Here is a 7443-nt window from a genome sequence, read left to right on the forward strand (position 1 = left end):
TGGACGAGAAGGAAGGATGGGCAGGAAAAACGTTTGAGGGAAGAGGAGGAGACTGGATTGAGAAGGCAGAAAAGCTGTGGACAGAACATGGAGGCTGATGTTAAGATTCCACTCTGTGTACTTACAGGTTGTTATGAATATTCTTAAGGGATGGATGTTTACAGGGCTTTGTATGTTTAGGTGGGGAATTCTATCTTATCAGTTGGATCAGGGGTTATTGTGTTGTGTGTTCTTTCTTGTGGAGAATTTGGTTTGGGAGAGTGTGTGGTGTCAGAGACACTGGGCCGCTACAGAATTGGGATGTGTATATTTCTGGCATGGTGAAGCCTGACTTGGTAACAACCAAGTGGGGATAAAAGACGACATTTTAATTTTTATAACTTTACAGGAACACCATATTGAATAGATAGGGAGAAAGTGGGCAAAGTAGTTTTGTTCTTGATTTAGTGGTGGAATTGTTTTAAATTTCTCACTAGTTGTTTGATGTTGGCTGTTGGCTTGCTGTATATTGCTTTGATTAGGTTTAGGTATGTGCCCTGTATCCCTAATTTCTCTCATAATTTTAACATGAAGGGGAATTTGATTTTATCAAATGATCATGCAGTGGATTACATTGTGGTGGATCACATTGATCATTGTTTTGTATATTGAACCATCCCTTACCCCTTGGGATGAAGTGTACTTGATCTAAAGGAATGATGTGTTTGATGTGTTCCTGGATTCAGTTTGTAAATATCTTATTGAGTATTTTTGCATCAATGTACACAGGAGATATCACTCTGAAGTACCTTTTCTTTGTTATGTCTCTGTGTGGTTGAGGTATCAGGCTGAATGTCGCTTCATAGACAGAGTTTGGCAGTGTTGCTTTGGCATTGAGGTCTTTGTTTTTGTTTTTTGTTTTTTGTTTTTTGTTTTTGTTTTTTGTTTTGTTTTTTGTCTTTTTTTTTGGTTTGCTGACCTTTAAGGACTGCTTCTATTTCTATTTCTTTAGTCATTATAGTGTTATTTAAATAGTTTGATTTGTCTTAATTTAACATTCGTAAGTGGTATTTGTCTAGAAAATTGTCCATTTCGTTAAGATTCTTCCAACTTTGTGGAGTAGTCTTTTGAAGTAAGACCTAATGATTCTTTGAATTGCCTCAATGTCAATTATTATGAATTTATTTATTTGGATACTGACTCTGTGTTTCTTGGTTAGGTTGGCTCAAGCTATATTTATCTTGTTGATTTTCTCAAAGAACCACCACCTCTTGATTTCCTTGAATCTTTGTATTATTTTCTTTGTTTCTAACTGATCTCTGCCTCAATTTTGATTTATTTCCTGCATTAGGGTTCTTGCTTCTTTTTTTCCCTCTAGAGCTTTCAGGTGTACTTTTAAATTGCTGATATGAAAACTTTCTAATTTCTTTATGGAGGCACTTAGTGCTATGAACTTTTCTCTTATCAATGCTTTCATTGTGTCTCATGAATTTGGATATGTTGTGCCTTCATTTTCATTGAATTCTAACAAGTGTTTAATTCCTTTTTATCTAATTTCTTCATGGCTCAGAGATCATTGAGTAGAGAGTTGTTTAGTTTCCATGGGTGTGTAAGCTTTTTTGTGTTTCAGTTGTTAAAGTCCAGCTTTAATCCATGGTGGTCTAATAAGATAAAAGGCATTATTTCAAGTTTCTTGTATATGGTCAGTTTTGGAGAAGAATCCATGAGATGTCAAGAAGGTATATTATTTTGTGTTTGGATGAAATATTCTATAGATGTCTTTTAGGTCTATTTTATTCATAATGTCTGTTAGTTTTTCTATTTCTCTGTTTAATTTTCTCATGGTGTATTTTCTTGATTGATTCTGTTTATACGTTCAAGACTTGTACAGCTTTATTTCCTTGACTTTTTAAATTGCATTTTTCTCTCTCTGTGTATGTGTGTGTGTGTGTGTGTGTGTGTGTGTGTGTGTGTTTCCAAGCTGAGGACCGAACCCAGGGCCTTGTGCCTGCTAGGCAAGTGCTCTCTATCACTGAGCAAAATTCCCAACCCCTTTCTGTGTGCTGATAAGTGATTTATTTCTTTCTTCTTTAAAGACCTCTATCTGTTTAATTATGTTTTCCTGTATTTCTTTAAGGGATTTATTCATTTCCTCCTTAAAGTCTTCTATCGTCTTTATGAGATTGGATTTTCAGATATTTCTTGTGTTTTGGTCATGTTACTTGCAATCTTTCATAGGACATTACCCGTCTATGTACCTAGATGTTCTTTTTGTAGTAGGTATTGGGAGTTGGTTAAACCTCAATGACCCTTGTGTGGCTGACTTCTGATGGGTATTTTTGGGCTGTATGTTTTTAGACCTGCAGATCTCTGCGGTTCATGATCTGTAGGTCTCATGAAAGTAGGGATGAATGGTGTCAGGAATTTCAGAAATGTATTTTTAATAAAAATTGTTAGGCATACAAAAAAACACCATATTTACCCTTAGTGTGGATATTACTATAACTGAAGACCTTAAAGTCAAGAAGAGACTACTGCAGTCTAAAAGGTGTCTGTGACCGTCTGTCTGTCTATTTGTCTGTCTGCCTGTCTGTCTCTCTTTCTCTGTGTGTGTGTTTATATTATGTATACATAAGTGAAACTCTTTTTTTGCATACTTTTAATCTCAGAACAAAATAAAACAAACAACAAGTAACACCCAACCATGCTATTTTGCGGAAAGGGAATCTTCCTGCCTTGAGGCTCAATGATTGGATAGAAAAGAATCTTGTAGATATGATTAGAGAACCGGGAGGGTCTGGGCCAGTCATGGCTGTTGGGGGAATCACTGGAATACTATACAGAGAACATGGGCTTCCCAGGAACCCTTAATCTACTTCTTCCATGTGAGAAGCATCCTCATCACCCTCCAGTGGGAGGATCTCATCAGGAACAGCAACACTGGGCTCTTCTGCAGTGACCTCATTTTCATCAATGCCCAGGCCTAGTTTGATCATGTGGGAGATGTGGTTGGAGTGGGTTTGAGGATTCTCAAGTGAGAAGCCAGAGGAAAGAAGAGCAGTTTCAAACAGCAGCACCACCAGGTCCGTGACAGCTTTGTTGTATTTGTCGGTCTCATCCTTCTGCCTCAGGGTCTCCAAAATGGGGTGGTCAGGGTTGATCTCTAGGTGTTCGCTGGCCATCATGTAGCCCATTGTAGAGTTGTCTCACAGTGCCTGGTCCTTCAGGATCTGTTCCATGTTGACTGTCCAGCCATAGGTGCTGGTCATAATGCATCAGGGTGAAGACACAAGCCTATTGGAGATTTTCACTTTTTCAACCTTCTGGTCCAAGATTTCCTTCATGAGCTTACAGAGATTCTCAAACTTTGCCTTGCTCTCCTCCATTTTCTTCTCTTCCTCATCCTCTGGTAGCACCAGGCCCTCCTTAGTAACCAAGACCAGGCTCTTTCCATCAAATTCCTTGAGATGCTGCATGCAGTACTCATCAATAGACTAAATAATATATACCAACTCAAAGCCCTGTTCCTGCACACGCTACATAAAGGGAGAGTTGGACACTTCCTCTTTGTTCTCACCAGTGATATAGTAGTAGATAGACTTCTGTGTCTCCTTCATATGAGACACATACTCTGACATGGAAGTCATCTCATCTCCAGACTGAGAAGTATGATGGAGAAGGAGCTCAGAGAGGTTGGTGGGCGATGGCTAGTGGAATCCTCATGGATTCCAAGCTTTAAATTCTTGGAGAACACCTCATTAAATTTCTTGTAGTTCTCTTTGTCTTCAGCCCACTCAGAGAAGAGCTCAAGGTACTTCTTTGCAATGTTTTTGTGGATGACTTTCAGGATCTTGCTCTGCTGGAGCATTTCTCGGGAGATGTTCAGGGGCAGGTCATCAAAAGAAACCACACCATGGATGAAGTTGATGTACTCAGATATCATCTCATCACAGCTGTCCATGATGAACACACAAAAGACATACAAGTTGATGTTGTTGTTCTTCTTGTTCGCAAGAATGTCAAAGGAAGTTCACTGGGGAATGAAGAACAATGCCTTAAATTCCAACTGCCCTTCTACAGAGAAATGCTTGATGGCCAAATGATGGCTTGCTAATCATTGCTGAGGCTCTTATAGAATTCTGTATATTCCTCTTGATTGGTGTCATCTGGATTTCTGGTCCAGATAGGCTTCATCTTATTCAGCTCTTCCTGGTCAATGTACTTCTCTTTGATCTTCTTTGTTTTCTTTTTCTTATCTTTGTTGTTCTCTTTCTCTTCATCATATTCCACAGCCTCAATCTTAGGCTTCTCCTCATTTTCCTTATCTTCCTCCTCTTTCTCACCTTTCTCTTCCTCTGCCTCATCATCACTAATCTCCTTCTCTCATGCTTTCTCCAAGTAGAGGGAAATGGGATAACCTATGAAATATGAGTGTTTCCTTACCACTTCTTTGACCCTCCTTTCTTCTAAGTACTCTGGTCTTCTTTGAGGTGAAGGATCACTTTGGTATCTCAGCCAATGAGCTCACCATGGTCTGCACAGATGGTGAAGGATCCACCAGCAGAAGACTCTCAGGCATACTGCCCGTCATTGTTGTGCTTTGTGGTCAAAACCACTTTCTCTGCCACTAGATAGGCTTAATAGAATCTGAATCCAAATTGCTCAGTCATGGAGATGTCTGCATTAGTCTGGAGAGCCTCCAGGAATGCCTTTGTACCAAACTTAACAATGGTTCCCAAGTTATTTATGAGGTCAACCTTGATCATGACAATGCCTGTTTCCACCACAGTCAGCATGCACTCCTGAGGATTGGGGATGATGTCAATTTTTCAGCTCTTTCCCTCTGTCCAATTTAGAAGGTTCCATCAGGCTGTCATACCAAGTCTTGTCCAGGGTATCAGAAGCATTAGAGATCAACTCCCAGAGGAAAATATTTTTGTTTGAGTAGAAAGTATTTATGATGGAACATGAGCTGGGCAATTTCCGCCTGAAAGGCAAAGGTCTCCACCTCTTCCTCTCCATGGTACACTTCCTCAGGCATCTTGACACAAAGACAAGTAGTAGTACAGAGCAGGGTGGGTCCAGACCACATCAGACTCAAATGGCAAGCCTAGGCTGCACAAGGTTGAGTCCGTAAATGAAACTCTTATAGTGATGGAGCACATTATTGTGTGCAGTTGATATGTGATATAAAGATATTTTGTGAGCACTGAAATAAAAAATCATCAAATAATAAATTTATAAATAAAATTCAGGATGATAGAAACATAGATGCCTTTCTAAAATAAACAACTTTCCATGGATAGATTAAGTAGAGATTTATGCAAGCTAATGAGCTAAATGTTGTATAAAATAACCAGATCAAAATATGAAGCATGGGACATATAAATGATCAGGATGTTAATGTAATTCTCGATGTGGCATTCTTTACTATAACTAAAATAAATGTGGAAAGCAATACAAGTAACAGAAAATATGGATTTTAATAAGCAAAATATGTTATTGCAATAGACATTGATAATATAATAATAATAATAGTAATAACAATAATAATAATCTGTATAAAATATACCACATCTTATGGGAGGTTTATATTACTACAAGAAAAAAATACTACAATGAAATACCTGATGCTAGTTAACAAATAAAGAAAAGAGATTTCATTTTACTTATGATTCTGAAAAGTATAAGTTCTGGTGTTCTTATTAGCCTGGCTCTGGAGAGATTTTCAAAGCACAGTTATTACAGTAGTGACAATGGTTCTGAGAGAACACCATCATATGAATACGTAGAAAAGGAGGAAAAGAAAATGACTAATTTGGCTTTATTTTATAGAGCAACTCTTTCAGGAGAATGTCAGAGTCCTATGTTGATGCTGCCTAATTTTTGTAATGGTCAGGGTCTCCAATGCCACTACCCCTATACCACATCAGTGAGGATCAATCCTCCAACATATTAACTTTCCAAGAGATGATTACCTCATATTGTACCAAAACTAGAGAACATAGTGTTTTATGTTCCCTATAATCAAATAACTTATCTGCTTTCAATATCCCTGATAATAACGAAGACAACAACTCTGGTGAATAATCTAGCTCAGAACTGTGAAACTAGTTAGTAAAAGTCAAAATAGGATATTAAACAGCTGTGTTTGTTTTCTTGATCATAACCTACAAACTGTTGAAACATTATAGTAATTACAAAGAGTACAAATATATAAACTTGAGAAATGAAAAGCCTGAAAAACTTATGTGTCCCAGATTAAGTAAACTGAAATGGAACTCTCTCAAGGCTCTTAGATTAATAACAATCCTTTCATGTTTTAACAGATTAAGCAGACAAAATATTATAATTTTTTTCTAGCAAGAGTAGAACAGTAAGCTTCATTAAAAGAATGTATTTTTCGGGAAGTCCCACACCCGCGGATCCCGGCCCGCAGCAGCTCTCTGCCCCCAGACCCTGTGAGAGAGAGACCCAACCGCCTGGTCAGGTGGGCAGCCCTGAGGCTGCAGAGCGGAAGAGACCACCAACTCTGCTCACCCCTGCCCACATCCCTGGCCCAAGAGGAAACTGTATAAGGCCTCTGGGCTCCCGTGGGGGAGGGCCCAGGAGCGGCAGGACCCCTGCCAGAGACACCGCAGGACCCTGAAGGAAACAGACCTGATAAACAGTTCTCTGCACCCAAATCCCGTGGGAGGGAGAGCTAAACCTTCAGAGAGGCAGACAAGCCTGGGAAACCAGAAGAGACTGCTCCCTGCACACACATCTCGGACGCCAGAGGAAAAAGCCAAAGACCATCTGGAACCCTGGTGCACTGAAGCTCCCAGAAGGGGCGGCACAGGTCTTCCTGGTTGCTGCCGCTGCAGAGAGCCCCTGGGCAGCACCCCACGAGCGAACCTGAGCCTCGGGACCACAAGTAAGACCAAATTTTCTGCTGCAAGAAAGCTGCCTGGTGAACTCAAGACACAGGCCCACAGGAACAGCTGAAGACCTGTAGAGAGGAAAAACTACACTCCCGAAAGCAGAACACTCTGTCCCCAGAACTGACTGAAAGAGAGGAAAACAGGTCTACAGCACTCCTGACACACAGGCTTATAGGACAGTCTAGCCACTGTCAGAAATAGCAGAACAAAGTAACACTAGAGATAATCTGATGGCGAGAGGCAAGCGCAGGAACCCAAGCAACAGAAACCAAGACTACATGCCATCATCGGAGCCCAATTCTCCCACCAAAACAAACATGGAATATCCAAACACACCAGAAAAGCAAGATCTAGTTTCAAAATCATATTTGATCATGATGCTGGAGGACTTCAAGAAAGACATGAACACACTTAGGGAAGCACAGGAAAACATTAATAAACAAGTAAAAGCCTACAGAGAGGAATCGCAAAAATCCCTGAAAGAATTCCAGGAAAACACAATCAAACAGTTGAAGGAATTAAAAATGGAAATAGAAGCAAT

General features: G+C 39.8%; 1 pseudogene; it reads right to left on the reverse strand.

Moving 5' to 3' along the window:
- Positions 1-2846: 2846 nt before the first annotated feature.
- Positions 2847-5020, reverse strand: Hsp90ab1-ps3 (heat shock protein 90 alpha family class B member 1, pseudogene 3; annotated as a pseudogene).
- Positions 5021-7443: the final 2423 nt, after the last annotated feature.

This window comes from Rattus norvegicus, chromosome 6 (assembly GCF_021556685.1).
Source record: "Rattus norvegicus strain SHRSP/BbbUtx chromosome 6, alternate assembly SHRSP_T2T, whole genome shotgun sequence".
In the NCBI taxonomy this organism is placed as follows: Eukaryota; Metazoa; Chordata; class Mammalia; order Rodentia; family Muridae; genus Rattus; species Rattus norvegicus.